The sequence below is a fragment of the Dipodomys merriami genome, unplaced genomic scaffold, assembly GCF_024711535.1.
Source record: "Dipodomys merriami isolate MVZ:Mamm:240054 unplaced genomic scaffold, mDipMer1.0.p SCAF_65, whole genome shotgun sequence".
In the NCBI taxonomy this organism is placed as follows: domain Eukaryota; kingdom Metazoa; phylum Chordata; class Mammalia; order Rodentia; family Heteromyidae; genus Dipodomys; species Dipodomys merriami.
Genome location: NW_027206235.1, coordinates 2,455,361 through 2,472,470, shown reverse-complemented (window position 1 = coordinate 2,472,470; position 17,110 = coordinate 2,455,361).

The window sequence follows — 17,110 nt, the reverse complement described above, 5'->3', positions numbered from 1 at the left end:
GAACCTCACCTTCAACCTCACTATTACTCTAAACCTTACCCTAACAATAACACTAACCCTATCCTTAACCCTAACCATAACCCTCACCCTCAGCCTCAACCTCACAGCAAACTTAATCCTAACCATAACACTAACAACAACCCTAACCCTAAGCCTAACCCTAACCCTAACTCTAATCCTCACCCCCACCCTCACCCTCAGCCTAACCCTAAGCCTAACCCTAACCCTAACCCTCAGCATAACCTTAACCCTAACACTAACACTAACGATAACCCTAAACCTAATCCTAAACCTCACCCTTACCCTACAAATCACTCTAACCCTATTCCTAACCCTAAACCTCATCCTAACCCTCCCCAGAATCCTAAACCTAAACCTCACCCTAACCCAACACTAAACATAACCCTAAGCCTCAGCCTCACCCTCACCGCAAACTTAACACTAACCATAACACGAACAATAACCATAACCCTAAGCCTAACCCTAACCCTAACTCTAACCCTCACCCCCAAGCTCACGCTCAGCCTAACCCTAACCGTAACCCTAAACCTCACCATAACCCTAACGCTAACCCTAATCCTAACACTATCCCTAAACCTAAACCTAACCCTAAACCTAACCCTAATCCTCAGCCTCAACGTCACACTAACCGAAAATCTAACCCTAAAACTCACCCTAACTCTAACCCTAACCCTAACACTAACCGTCACCCTAACCCTAACCCTAACCACCACCCGAACCCTAATCCTCACCCCCAACCTCGCCCTTAGCCTAACCCTAAGCCTAAGCCTAACCCTAACCCTAAATCTCTCATTCACCATCACCCTCACTCTAACCCTAACCCTAACACTAACACTAAAACTAACCCTAAATCTAACCCTAAACCTAACCCTAATCCTCAGCCTCAACCTCACCTTAACCCAAACCCTGCCCCTAACCCTCACCCTAACACTAAGCCTAACCCTATCCCTAACCTTCACACTCACCCTCACCCTAACCCTAATCCTAAACCTTACCCTATCCCTAACCCTACCCCTCACCATAACCCTCATCCTAGACCTCACCCTAACACTAATCCTAACCCTAAACCTCATCCTAACCCTCACCCTAACCCTAACCCTACCCCTCACACGCATGCTTGGCCTAAGCCTAAGCCTAAGCCTAACCCTAACCCTCACCCTAACCCTAACGTTAACACTAACGCTAACTCTAACCATAAATCTCACCCTAACCCTAACCCTAACCCTAAGGCTAAACCTCACCCTAAACCTAACCCTAAACCTCACCTCACCCTAGCCCTCACCCTAACACTAATCATAACCCTCAGCCTAACCCTCAACATAACACTAACCATAACCCTCATCCTCACCCTCACCCTAAAACTAATACGAAACCTAACCCTCAACCTAACCCTAACCCTCACCCTCACCATAACCCTTACATAAAAACTGACCCTAAGCCTAAACTTAACCCAATCCCTGACTCTCACCCTAACCGTAACCCTAGCCCTCACCCTAATCCTAACTCTAAACCTCACCCTCATACGAGCCCTTTCCCTAACCCTAATCCTAAACCTAACCCTGTTCCTAAACCACCCCCTAACCCTTACCCTAACCCTCACCCTAACCCTAACCCTCACCTTCAACCTCACCCTCAGCATAAACCTAAACCTAACCCTAAACCTATCCCTAACACACACACTCACCCTTACCCTAACCTTAATCCTAACCCTAAACCTCAACTTCACCCTCAAACTCAGTGTAACCCTAAGCCCAACCCTAACCCTAAACCTAACCCTCACACTCACCCTAACACTTACCCGAATCCTAATCCTAACCCTAACCCTAACCCTCACCCTCAGACTCACCTTAACCCTAACTCTAACTCTAAAACTCAACCTCACCCTAACCCAAACCCTAAACCTCACCCTAACACTAAGGCTAAACATCACTCTCATCCTAGCCCTCACCCTAACACTAATCGAAACCCTAACCGTCAGCTTAACACTCCCCATAACCCTAAGCCTAACCCTCACCCTAACCCTAACCCTCAACTTCACCCTCAACCTCAGCCTAACCCTAAGCGTAAACCTAACCCTAACCCTCACACTCACCCTAACCCTAAAACTAATTCCAATCCTAATCCTAAACGAAACCCTCACCCTCACCCTAACCCTCACCTTTACCCCAACCTTAAACCCAACACTAACTGTTACCCTAACACTCACCCTCAGCTTCACCCTAACCTTTCCTCTAACCCTAAACCTCACCCTCACCCGAACCCTAACCCTAACCCTTAACCTCAGCCTAACCCTAACCCTAAACCTCACCCTCACCCTAGCCCTTACCCGAACCCTAATCCTAACCCTCATTCTAACCCTCCCCCTAAACCGAACCCTCATTCTAACCCTCCCCCTAAACCGAACCCTCAGCCTAACCCTAAGCCTAACCCTAAACCTAACCCTAACACACACACTCACCCTCAACCTAACCCTAATCCTATCCTTAAACCTAACCCTAACCCTAACCCTCCGCTTAACTCTCAACCTAACCCTAACCCTTACACTAACCCTAAACCTAACACTCAACCTAACCCAAAATCTAAACCTAACACTAACACTCACCCTCACCCTCACCAAAACTGTAACCGTAAACCTAACCCTATCAATAAACCTAACCCTAATCCTAACCCTTACCCTAACCGTAACCCTCACCCTAACCCAAACCCTCACCCTAACACTTACCCTCACCCAAACCCTAACCCTAACCCTAACACAAACCCTCACACTAACACTTACCCTAACCCTAAACCTAAACCTCAACTTAACCCTTACCCTCACCCTAACCCTAACACTAACCCTATCCCTAACCCTCACCCTAAGCCTATTTCTAACCCTAAAACTCACCCTCAACCTAACCCTAACCCTAACCCTAAAGCCCACCCTAACTGTAACCGTAACCTTCACCTGCACCCTCACCCTCACCGTAAATCTAACCCTAACCCTAAAAATAACACTAACCCTAAACTGAACCATCACCCTCACCCTAATCCTCACCCCCACAGTCACCCTCAGCCTAACCCTAAGCCTAACCCTCACCCTAAATTTCATACTCACCCTCAACCTAACCCTAATCCTAAACATAACCCTATCCCTAAACCTCAACCTAACCCTCACCCTCACCCTAACTTTACCAATAACCCTAACTCTCAACCTCTCCCTAACCCTAACTCCAACCCTAAAACTCTCTCTCACACTAAACCTAAATCTAACCCTAAATCTCACAGTAAACCTCACCCTAACCATAAACCTCACCATTACCCTCAACCTCAGCGTAACTCTAACCCTAACACTAACAATAACACTAACCCTAACCCTAACCCTAATCCTAACCCTAACAATAAATGTCACCCTCAGCCTCACACTCAATGCAAATATGACCCTAAACCTAACCCCAATCCTCATCCCCACCCTCACCCTCAGCCTAACCCGAAGCCTATACCTAAACCTAACCCTAACCCTAACCCTCACTGTAACCCTAATCATAACCCTAAATCTAACCCCAACATTAAACCTAAAGTTAACACTAATCCTCAGCCTCACCCTCACCCTAAACCAAACCCTAACTCTAACCCTCACCCTAACCCTAAGCCTAACCCCAAATCTAACCCTCACACTCACCCTCTCCCTAACCCTAATACTAAACCTAACGTTTTCCCTAAACCTAACCCTCACCCTATCCCACACCGTAGTCCTCACCCTAACCCTAATACTAACCCAAAACCTCATTCTAACCCTCACCCTAACGCTAACCCATACCCTCATCCTAACCCTAACCCTAACCCTCACCCTCATGCTCAGCCTAAGCCTAAGCATAAGACTAAGCCTAACCCTAACCATCACCATAACCCTAACATTAACACTAATCCTAACTCTAAACGAAAACCTCATTCTCACCCTAACATTAAATCTAACCCTAACCCTAAACCTCATCCTAACCCTAATCCTAACCCTCACCCTCACCCTCACCGTAACCGTAACCCTAACCCTAAGCCTAACAATAACCCTAAACCTAACCCTAACCCTCAACCTAACCATAACCCTTACCCTACCTCTAACCCTCACCCTAACATTTACCCTCACCCTAACCTAACGCTAACCCTACCACTAACCCTAACCATCACCCTAACCCTAAACCTCACCCTCACCCTAGCCCTCACCCAAACCCTAATCCTAACCCTCATCCTAACCCTCACCCTAACACTACCCCTAACCCTCACCCTCAATCTTACCCGAACCCTAATCCTAACCCTAACCCTCATCCTAGCCCTCACCATAACCCTTACCTTAACCCTCACCCTAAACCAAACTTTCACCTCAACCTCACCTTTAGCCTAACACTTAAGCTAAACCTAAACTTAACCCTAACACACAAACTCACCCTCACCCTAACCCTAATCCTAACCCTAACCCTCAATCTCACCCTCACCCTCAGTGTAAACCTAAGCCTAACAATAACCCTAACCCTAATCCTCATCCTCAGCCTCACCCTAACCCTAAATCTATCCCTAAACCTCACCCTCACCCTAATTCTAACCCTAACCCCAACATTAAATCTCACCCTAAACCTAAACATAATCCTCATGCTAACCCTCCCCCTAATCCTAACCATCACCCTAACCTCAAACTCAGCCTAACCCTAAGCCTAACCCTAAACTTAAACCTAACACACACACTCACCCTCATTCTAACCCTAATCCTATCCCTAAACCGAACCCTCCCCCTAACTCTCACCCTATCCCTACCCCTAAAAGTAACCCTTACCCTAACCCTCAACCTAATTCTCACCCTAACCCTAACTCTAAACCTAAAACTCACCCTCACCCTAACCCTAACTCTGACACTAACCCAAACCCTAAACCTCACCCTATCCCTAAACCTAACACTAACCCTCAACCTCACCCTCACAGTAACCATAACCCTCACCCTAACACTAACACTAACCCTAACACTGACCCTCACACTGACCCTAACCCCAACCATAACCCTCCCCCTAACTCTATATCTAACCCTAAACCTCACCCTCACCCTCACCCTAACCCTAACCCTAACCCTAAACCCCACCCTAACCATAACCATAACCCTCACCCGCACCCTCACCCTCACTGTAAATCTAACCCTAAGCCTAACAAGAACACTAAACCTAACTCGAACAATTAACCTAAGCCTAATCCTCACCCCCACCCTCACCCTCAGCCTAAACTTAAGCCTAAGCCTAACCCTCACACTAACCCTCAATCTCACCCTCACCCTAACCCTAATCCTAAACCTAACCCTATCCCTAAACCTCAACCTAACTCTCACCCTCACCCTAACCCTAACACTAAACCTATATCTAAACCTCAGCCTAATACTCCGCCTAACCCTAAACCTAACACTAAACCTCACCCTCACCCTAACCCTAACCCTTACACCTAACCTCAACCTAAACCTCACCCTAAACCTGACCCTCACATTCAACCTCACCATTACTCTAACCATAACCCTAACAATAACACTAACCCTAACCCTAACCCTAACCCTATATCTAACCCTAAACCTCACCCTCACCCTCACCCTAATCCTAACCCTAACCCTAAAACCCACCCTAACAATAACCATAACCCTCACCCACACCCTCACCCTCACCGTAACTCTAACCCTAACCCTAACAAGAACACTAAACCTAACTCGAACCATTACCCTAAGCCTAATCCTCACCACCACCCTCACCCTCAGCCTTACCCTAAGCCTAAGCCTAACTCTCACACTAAACCTCATACTCACCCTCACCCTAACCCTAATCCTAAACCTAACCCTATCCCTAAACCTCAACCTAACCCTCACCCTCACCTTAACCCTAACACTAAACCTATCCCTAAATCTCAGCCTAATCCTCCGCCTAACCATAACGCTTACCCTCAACCTCACCCTCACCCTAACCCTAACCTTAACCCTAACACTAACCCTCACCCTAACCCTAACCCAAAACACCACCCGATCCCTAATCCTCACCCCCACCCTCACCTTTAGCCTAACCCTAAGCCTAAGCCTAAGCCTAACCCTAAACCTCACACTCACCCTCACCCTCACCCTAAACCTAACCCTAACCCTAACACTAAAACTAACCCTAAACCTAACCCTAAAACTAACCCTAAACCTCAGCCTCACCCTCACCTTAACCCAAACCCTAACCCTAACCCTCACCCTAACTCTAAGCCTAACACTAACCCTAAAATTCACACTCACCCTCACCTTAAACCTAATCCTAAACCTCACCCTATCCCTAACCCTACCCCTCACCATAACCCTCATCCTAGCCCTCACACTAACACTAATCCTAACCCTAAAGCTCATCCTAACCCTCACCCTAAGCCTAACCCTAACACTCACATGCTTGTTTGGCCTAAGCATAAGCCTAAGTCTAAATCTAAGCCTAACCTCACCCTAACCCTATCCCTAACACTCACAGGCATACTCGGCCTAAGCCTAAGCCTAAGCCTAAGCCTAACCCTAACCCTAACCCTCACCCTAACCCTAACGCTAACACTAACCCTAACTCTAACCCTAAATCTCACCCTAACAATAACCCTAACCCAAAAGCTAAACCTCACCCTAAACCTAACCGTAAACATCACCTCACCCTAGCCCTCACCCTAACCCTAATCATAACCCTCATCCTAAACCTCAATATAACACTAACCCTAACCCACACCCTAACCCTAACCCAATACGAAACCTAACCCTCAACCTAACCCAAACCCTCACCCTCACCGTAACCCTTACCCTAACACACACCCTAACCCTAAACTTAACCCAAACCCTAACTCTCACCCTAAACCTAACCCTAACCCTCACCCTAATCCTAACCCTAAACCTCACCCTCAACCGAGCCCTTGTCCTAACACTAATCCTAAACCTAACCCTCTTCCTAAACCTCCCCCTAACCCTTACCCTAACCCTCACCCTAACCCTAACCCTCACCCTCAACCTCAACCTCAGCATAACCCTAAACCTATCCCTAAACCTATCCCTAACACACACACTCACCCTTACCCTAACCTTAATCCTAACCCTAACCCTCACCTTCACCCTCAAACTCAGTGTAACCCTAAGCCTAACCCTAACCCTAACCCTAACCCTCACACTCACCCTAACCCTTACCCGAATCCTAATCCTAACCCTAACCCTAACCCTCACCCTCATGCTCAGCCTAAGCCTGAGCCTTAGCCTAAGCCTAACCCTTACCCTAACCATGACTCTAACCCTAACACTAACATTAACCCTAACTCTAAACGGAAACGTCACTCTCACCCTAACCCAAACTCTAACCCTAACCCTAAACCTCATCCTAACCCTATCTCTAAACCTCACCCTCACCCTCACCGTAACCGTAACCCTAACCCTAACAATAACACTAAACCTAACCCTAACCCTCAAAGTAACCATAACCCTCACCCTAACTCTAACCCTCACCCTAACATTTACCCTCACCCTAACCTAACCCTAACCCTAACACTAACCCTCACACTAACCCTAACCATCACCCCAACCCTAAAGCTCACCCTAACCCTAACCCTAAACCTCACCCTCACCCTAGCCCTCACCCTAACCCTAATCCTAACCCTCATCCTAACCCTCACCCTAACACTAACCCTAACCCTCAACCTCACTCTTACCCTAACCCTAATCCTAACCCTAACCCTCATCCTAACCCTCACCCTAACCCTTACCCTAACCCTCACCCTAAACCAAATCTTCACCTCAACCTGACCTTTAGCCTAACCCTTAACCTAAACCTAAACCTAACCTTAACAAACACAGTCACCCTCACCCTAACCCTCAACCTCACCCTAACCCTCAACCTCACCCTCACCCTCAGTGTAACCATAACCCTAACCCTAACCCTCACACTCACCCTAATACTTACCCTAATCTTAATCTTAACACTAACCCTTAGTCTAACCCTCAGCCTCACCTTAAGCCTAACTCTAACCCTAAACCTCACAATCACCATAACCCTAACACTAAACCTAACCCTAAACCTCACCCGGACCCGAACCCTAAACCTCACCCTCACCCTTGCCCTCATCCTAACCCTAATCCTAACCCTAACCCTCATCCTAACCCTCCCCATAACCCTAACCCTAACCCTCACCCTGGCCCTAACCCTCATTCTCACCTTCACCCTCAGCCTAACCCTAAGCCTAACCCTAACTCTCAAATTCACTGTAACGCTAAACCTAATCCTAATCCTACCACTAACCCTAAACTTCAGCCTCACACTAACCCTCACCCTACACCTAACCCTAAACCTAACACTAACCTTAACCCTGACCCTCACCATCAACCTCACCCTAACCCTAATTCTAACCCTAAACCTCACCCTCACCCTAATCCTAACCCTAACCCTAACCTTAATCCTCACCCTAAACCTAAACCTAATCTTCATTCTAACCCTCCCCCTAACCCTAACTCTCACCCTAACCTCACCCTCAGCCTAACCCTAAACCTAAACCTAACACACACACTCACCCTCATTCTATCCCTAATCCTAATCCTAAACCTAACCCTCCTCCTAACTCTCACCCTACCCCTATCCCTAAAAGTAACCCTTACCCTAACCCTCAACCTAACCCTCACCCTAACCCTAACTCTGACCCTAACCCAAAACCTAAACCTCACCCTATACCTAACCCTAACCCTAACACTCACCCTCACCCTCACAGTAACCATAACCCTCACCCTAACACTAACACTAACCCTAACACTGACCCTCACACTGACCCTAACCCCAACCATAACCCTCCCCCTAACTCTATATGTAACCCTAAACCTCACCCTCACCCTCACCCTAACCCTAACCCTAACCCTAAACCCCACCCTAACCATAACCATAACCCTCACCCGCACCCTCACCCTCACTGTAACTCTAACCCTAAGCCTAACAAGAACACTAAACCTAACTCGAACCATTACCCCAAGCCTAATCCTCACCCCCCCACACACCCTCAGCCTAAACCTAAGCCTAAGCCTAACCCTCACACTAACCCTCATACTCACCCTCACCCTAACCTTAATCCTAAACCTAACCCTATCCCTTATCCTCAACCTAACCCTCACCCTCACACTAACACTAACACTAAACCTATCCCTAAACCTCAGCCTAATACTCCGCATAACCCTAAACCTAACCCTAAACCTCACCCACACCCTAACTCTAACATTAAACCTCAACCTAAACCTCACCCTAAACCTGACCCTCACATTCAACCTCACCATTACTCTAACCGTAACCCTAACAATAACACTAACCCTAACCCTAACCCTAAGCCTCACGCTCAGCCTCACCCTCATCCTCAACCTAAGCCTAACACTAACCCTAACCCTAACCCTCCCCCTAACCCTCCCCCTAACCCTATATCTAACCCTAAAACTCACCCTCACCCTCACCCTAACCCTAACCGTAACCCTAAACCCCACCCTAACCATAACAATAACCCTCACCCGCACCCTCACCCTCACCGTAACTATAACCCTAAGCCTAACAAGAACACTAAACCTAACTCAAACCATTCCCCTAAGCCTAATCCTCACCACCACCCTCACCCTTAGCCATACCCTAAGCCTAAGCCTAACCCTCACACTAACCCTCATACTCACCCTCACCCTAACCCTAATCCTAAACCTAACCTTATCCCTAAACCTCAACCTAACCCTAACCCTCACCCTAACCCTAACACTAAACCTATCCCTAAAGCTCAGCCTAATCCTCCGCCTAACCCTAACCCTAACCCTAAACCTCACCCTCACACTAACCCTAACCCTAACTTTAAACCTCAACCTAAACCTCACCTTAAACCTGACCCTCACATTCAACCTCACCATTACTGTAACCGTAACACTAACAATAACACTAACCCTAACCCTAACCCTAACCCTAACGATAACCCTCATCCTCAGCCTCACCCTCACAGCAAACTTAATCCTAACCATAACACTAACAATAACGCTAACCCTAACCCTAACCCTAAACCTAACTCTAATCCTCACCCCCAACCTCACCTTCAGCCTAGTCCTAAGCCTACCCTAACCCTAATCCTCACCAAAACCCTAACCCTAATCTTAACCCTAACACTAACCATAACCCTAAACCTAACCCTAAACCTCACCCTCACCCTAGCAATCACCCTAACCCTATTCCTAACCGTAAACCTCATCCTAACCCTCCCTATAACCCTAAATCTAAACCTCACGCTAACACTAACCCTAAAAATAACCCTAAGCCTCACCCTCACCGCCAACTTAACCCTAACCATAACACTAACAATAACCATAACCCTAAGCCTTACCCTAACTCTAAATCTATTCTTCACCCCCAAGCTCAACCTCAGCCTAACCCTAACCCTAACCCTAAACCTCACCATTACCCTAACCCTAACACTGTACCTAACACTAACCCAAAACCTAAACCTAACCCTAAACCTAACCCTAATCCTCAGCCTCAACCTCACCCTAACCCAAAACCTAGCCATAACCCTCACACTAACTCTAACCCTAACCCTAACACGAACCCTCACCCTAACCCTAACCCTAACGATCACTCTAAACCTAATCCTCACGCCTATGCTCACCATTAGCATAACACTAAGCCTAAACCTAACCCTAACACGAAACCTCACACTGATCCTCACCCTAACCCTAATCTTAAAACTAACCCTAAACCGTAACCCTAAACCTCAATCTACCCCTCAACCTAACCTGAACCCTAACACTTAACCTAAACTAACCCTTGACCTAACCCTCCAACTAAACCTAAATCTATCCATAAACCTCACCCTCACCCTCCCCCTAATCCTAACCGTAACCCTAAACCTCACCCTAACCCTAACACTCACCCTCACCCTCAACATAACTCTAACCCTAACCCCAACAAAAAGAGTAATCCACACCCTAAAACTAACCCTAACCCTAACCCTAACCCTAATGCTCACACTCAACCTCACCCTAACTCTAATCCTAACCCTAACCCTCACCCTAACCCTAACCCTCACCCTCACAGTAACCCTCACCCTCATCCTTACCCTCACCTTAACCCTCACCCTAACCCTAAACCTTACCCTAACACTAACCCTAACCATCACCTTCACCCTAGCCCTCACCCTAACCCTAATCGTAAACCTAATCCTCATCCTAACCCTCACCCTAAATCTAAGCCTAAACCTAACCCTAACCCTAACCCCAACCCTCATTGTAACCCTAGCACTGACCCTAACACTAACTCTCACCATAAACCTAACCCTAAACCTAAACCTAATCTTCAGCCTCACCCTCACCCTAACACAAACCCTAACCCTAAGCCTCATCCTAACTCTAAGCCTAACCCTAACCTTAATCGTAACCCTCATATTCACCCTCACCCTAACCATAATCCTAAACCTGACCCCATACCTAACCCTAACCCTCACCCTAACCCTCTGCCTAGCCATCACCCTTACACTTATCCTAACCCTAACTCTCACCCTAACCATAACCCTCACCCTAAACCTAAACCTCACCCTAAAATTTACCCTCACCCTAACACTAATCCTAAACCTAATAATAACCCTCACACTAACCCTAAACCTCACCCTAACCCTAAACCTCACCCTAACACTATCCCTAACCCTCACCTCACCCTAGCCTTCACCCTAACCTTAACCCTCATCCTCACCATAAACCTCACACTAACCCTAACCCTAATCCTCAATCTAAAACTCACCCTCACCCTCAGCCTAACCCTAAGCCTAACCCTAAACCTAACCCTAACCCTCACACTCACACTAACCAAAACCCTAATCCTAATCCTAAACCTAACCCTCACCCTAACCCTCCCCCTAAATTTAACCCTAAACCTTACACTAACCCTAAACCTAACCCTCACCCTCAGCCTCACCCTAACCCTAACTCTAACCCTAAACCTCACCCTAAACCTGAAGCTAACCCTAACCTTAAACCTCACCCTCAAACTCACCCTAGCCCTTACCCTAAGCCTAATCCTAACCCTAACTCTCATCCTAACCCTTCCCCTAAACCTAAACCTCACCCTCAACCTCACCCTCAGCCTAACCCTAAGCCTAACCCTAAACCTAAACCTAACACACACACTCACCCTCACTCTAACCCTGATGCTGTCCCTACCCTAACCCTAAGCCTAACCCTCCCTCTAACTCTCACCATAACACTAACCCAAACATTAACCCTCAACCTAAACCTGACCCTAACCCTAACTCTATCCCTAAACCTCACCCTCATCCTAAACCTAACTCTAACCCTAACCCAAACCCTAAACCACACCCTAACACTAACCCTAACCCTGAACCACACCCTCACCCTCAGCCTAATCCTAAGCCTAACCCTAACCCTAACACTCACACTCAACCTAACCCTAACCCTAAACCTCACCCTCAACCTAAACCTCACCCTCAACCTCAGCCCAATCCTAAGCCTATCCCTAACCTTAACCCTAACCCTCACACTCACCCTAACACTAACCCTAATGTACAACTAACCAAACCCTAACCCACACCCTCAACCTAACCCTCACCTTAAGCCTAACCCTAACATTAATACTAACCCTAACCCTCACCCTCAGCCTCACCCTAACCCTAACTCTAACACTAAACCTCACCCTGACCCTAACCCTAACCCTCACCCTATCCTTAAACCTCATCCTAGACCTAACCCTAAACCTCATCCTCACCCTCACCATGAATTTAACCCTAACCCTAAAGCTAAGAATAACCCTAACTCTAACCCTAAACCTCACCCTAAACATAACCCTCACCCTAACCCTAACCCTCACCCTAACACTTACCCTCACCTTAACACTAACCCTAACACTATCACTAAACCTCACACTAACCCTAACCATCAACGTAACCCTAAACCTCACCTTAACACTAACCCTAAACCTCACCCTGTCCCTAGACCTCGCCCTAACCCTAACCCTCATCCTCACTCTAAACTTCACCCTAACTCTTACACTAATCCTCAATCTAACCCTCACCCTCACACTAAACCTAACCCTAAATCTCACCCTAACCCTAACTCTCACCCTTACCTTAACCCTCACGCTCAGCCTAACCCTCACATTTACCCTTACAGTCACCCCCACCCTAACCCTTACTCTAACGCTAACCCTCACCCTAACCCTAACTCTAGCCCTAAACCTCACCCTCACCCTAACCCTAACTCTAACACTAACCCTAACACTAACCCTTACCCTAAACCTAACCTTAACCATCACTGTAACCCTAATCCTCACCCCCACCCTCACCCTCAGCCTAACCCTAAGCCTAAGCCTAACCCTAACCCTAAACCTCACACTCGCCCTAACCCTAATCCTAAACATATCCCTAACCCTAACCCTAAACCTCAACCTAACCCTCAACCTAACCTTAACCCTAACACTTAGCCTAACCCTAACCCTCGACCTAACGCTCCAACTAAAACTAAATCTAACCATAAACTTCACCCTCACCCTAACCCTAATACTAACCCTAACCCTAAACCTAACACTCACCCTCACCCTCACCCTCACCATAACTCTAACCCTAACCCTAACAATAACAGTAATCCTAAGCGTAAACCTAACCCTAACCCTAACCATAGTGCTAACAGTCAACCTTACCCTAACCCTAATCCTAACCCTAACACTCATGCTAACCCTAACCCTCACCCTCACCATAACACTAACCCTCATCCTGACCCTCACCCTAACCCTAATCCTAACTCTAACCATAACCCTAACCCTAAACCTCAACCTAACCCTCAACCTAACCTTAACCCGAATACTTAGCCTAACCCTAACCCTCGACCTAACCCTCCAACTAAAACTAAATCTAAACATAAACCTTACATAAATCTAAATCTAAATCTAAACATAAATCTAAAACTAAATCTAAACATAAACCCTCACCCTAACCCTAATCCTAGCCCTAACCCTAAACCTCACCCTCACCCTAACACACACACTCACCCACCCCCCAATCCTAACCCTAACCCTCACCCTCACCCTAAACCTAACCCTCACCCTCACCATAAACCTAACCCTCATCCTAAACCTCACCCTCACCCTAACCCTAACCCTAAACCTTACCCAAACATTAAGCTAATCCTAACCTTCACCCTAGCCCTCACCCTAACCCTAATAGTAAACCTAATCCTCATCCTAACCCTCACCCTAACTCTAAGCCTAACCCTAACTTTAACCCTAACCCCAGCACTCACTGTAACCCTAACACTAACCCTAACACTAAAACTAACCATAAAACTAAAGCTAAACCTAACCCTAATCCTCAGACTCACCCTCACCCTATCCCAAACCCTAACCCTAAACCTCATCCTAACTCTAAGCCTAACCCTAACCCTGATCCTAACCCTCACATTCACCCTCACCCTAACCCTAATCCTAAACCTAACCCTATCCCTAAGCCTAACCCTAACCCTAACCCTCAGCCTAGCCCTCACCCTTACACTTATCCTAACACTAACACTCACCCTAACCATAACCCTCAGCCTAACCCTAACCCTCACCCTAACACATACCCTCAACCTAACACAAACCCTAACACTAAAACTAACCCTCACACTAACCCTAAACATCACCCTAAACCTAAACTTCACCCTAACACTAATCCTAACCCTCACCCTCACCCTAGCCTTCACCCTAACCCTAACCCTCATCCTCACCATAAACCTCACACTAACCCTAACACTAATCCTCAATCTAACCCTCCTCCTCACCCTAATGCTAACCCTAACCCTCACTCTAACCCTAACCCTCACCCTTACCGTAACCCTCACCCTCAGCCTTACCCGCAACTTTAACCTTACCATCACACCCACGCTAACCCACACCTTAATCCTAACGATCACCCTAACCCTAAATGTACCCCTAAACCTCACCCTCACCCTAACCTTAACTCTAACCCTAAACCTAACAATAAACCTCACCCTCACCCTAACCCTAACACTCACCCTCACCTTAACTGTAACCCTAACCCTAAACCTAACAATAACCCTAATTCTAACCCTAACCCTCACCCTAACCATAACCCTCACCCTAACCCTAACCCTCACCCACACCCTAACACTAACCCTATGCCTAACTCTCACCCTAACCCTCCCTGTAACCCAATATCTAACCCTAAACCTCACCCTCACACTAGCCCTAACCCTAACCCTAAAACCCACCCTAACCCTAATCCTAACCCTCACCGGCACACTCACCCTCACCCTAATTCAAACCGAACCCTAATAATAACACTAACCCTAACCCAAACCATCACCCTAACCTTAATCCTCACACCCACCATCTCCCTCAGCCTAAACCTAAGCCTAGCCCTAAACCTAACCCTAACCCTCATAAACACTCAAACCCTAAACCTAATCCTAATCCTAACCCTAAACCTAAGCCTCAACCTCACCCTAATCCTCACCCTAAACCTCACCCTAAACCTAACACTAACATTAACCCTAACCCTCACCCTCAGCTTCACCCTAAAACTAACTCTAACCCTAAACCTTACCCTCATCCTAACCCTAACCCTAACCCTAACCTTAAAACTCACCCTCACACTCACCCTAGCCCTTACCCTAACCCTAACCCTAACCCTAACCCTCACACTCACAATAACACTAACCCTAATCCTACTTCTAAACCTAACCCTAACCCTCACCCTCAATCTAACCCTCACCTTAAGCCTAACCCTAACATTAATCTTAACGCTAATCCTCACCCTCAGCTTCAACCTAACCCTAACTCTAACACTAAATCTCACCCTGACCCTAACCCTAAACCTAACCCTATCCCTAAACCTCAACCTAGCCCTAACCCTAACCCTCACCCTCACCCTAAAGATAACCCTCACCCTAACCCTAACCCTCACCTTAAAACTTACCCGCACCCTAAACCTAACCCTCACCCTAACACTTACCCTCAACCTAACACTTACACTAACCATAACACTTAACCCTAACCATCACCCTAACCCTAAACCTCACCCTAACCCTAACCCTAAACCTCAGCCTCTCTCTAGCCCTCACCCTAACCCTAACCCTCATCCTCACCCTAAACTTCACACTAAACCTAACACTAATCCTCAACCTAACCCTCACCCTCACCCTAACCCTCACCCTAACCCTCACCCTAGCCCTAACTCTCACCCTTAATGTAACGCTCACCCTCAGCCTAAACCTCACCTTTACCCTTAACATCAACTCCACCCTAACCCTCATTCTAAGGCGAACCCTCACCCTAACCCTATCTCTACCCCCAAAACCTCACCCTCACCTTAACCCTAACTCTAACCCTAACCCTAACACTAACCCTCACCATAACCCTAACCCTAACCATCACCCTAACCCTAATCCTGACCCCCACCTCACCCTCAGCATAACCCTAAGCCTATACCTAACCCTACCCCTAAACCTCACATTCACCCTCACCCTAAACCTAAACCTAACCTCAACCCTAAACCTCAACCTATCCCTGACCCGAACGTTAAACCTAACACTAACCCTAACCCTAACCCTCGACCTAACCTTCCAACTAAACCTAAACCTAACCGTAAACCTCACCCTCACCCTAACCCTAATCCTAACCCTAAACCTTAACCTCACCCTAAACCTAACCCTAAACCTCACCCTCACCATAACTCTAAACCTAAACCTATCAATAACACTAATCCTAACACTAAACCTATCCCTAACCCTAACCCTAATGCTAACACTCAACCTCACCCTAACCCTTATCCTAAACCTAACCCTCACCCTAACCCTAACCCTCACCCTCACTGTAACACTAACCCTCATCCAAACCCTCACCCTAACCCTCACCCTCACCATAACCCTAACACTAACCCTAAACCTAACCCTAACCCTAACCCTAACTCTAACCCTAACCCTAAACCTTACCCTAACACTAACCCTACTCCTCACCCTCACCCTAGCCCTCACCCAAATCCTAATCGTAACCCTAATCCTCATGCTAACCCTCACACTAACCCTAACCCTAACCCTCATCCTCAC